We start from the raw sequence: 621 nt of genomic DNA, 5'->3' as shown, positions 1-621 counted from the left end.
CACTTTCTCCGCTCTTTTGCAAAGGGGAGTGACCGAGTGTTCAGTATTGCTACAATGCCACTCTTTGTACGACAAATTGTTAATTAACCTTTTTTTAGGTACATAATCATTTTAATATATTAATTAATACTTGTATTACAAATTAAAGTTTAGTTTTGATTAACTGAAAAAAAATTTAACAAGGCGTGGGTTGATTCTTATTTAGTAGTAATACATAATAGATTGGAGTGTATTTGTTGTGCTTACCTTCCAACAGAGGTATGACTCTGAATTATTCAATTATACAAGATCTATACCTATTTGTTTTATTTTCTTTTTATATTAATTATCTCTTATGTTCATTTAAAAATTAATATACTTAGTTAAAATACTTCAAATAAATATTTTTTAATACATTCAAAATAAAACTTAAATTTGAGAAGAATAGAGTACTACTGATGTACTCTACTGTCTTTATAATTTTATAAGTTTATAGCAATACACATTTGGTAATGTTGAAAAATAGTCAAACAAAAAATTGGTACGTGTACTAAGTTGCACATGAAAAAATAATAGATAGAAATTTCTATATTATTGAAGTAGGCACTTCAAATTAAACTTCACAATAAATAATAAAAGAAG

Source organism: Arachis ipaensis, chromosome B07, assembly GCF_000816755.2.
Source record: "Arachis ipaensis cultivar K30076 chromosome B07, Araip1.1, whole genome shotgun sequence".
In the NCBI taxonomy this organism is placed as follows: Eukaryota; Viridiplantae; Streptophyta; class Magnoliopsida; order Fabales; family Fabaceae; genus Arachis; species Arachis ipaensis.
The sequence above is the reverse complement of the archived record's forward strand: the minus strand, read 5'-3'. Positions refer to the sequence as shown.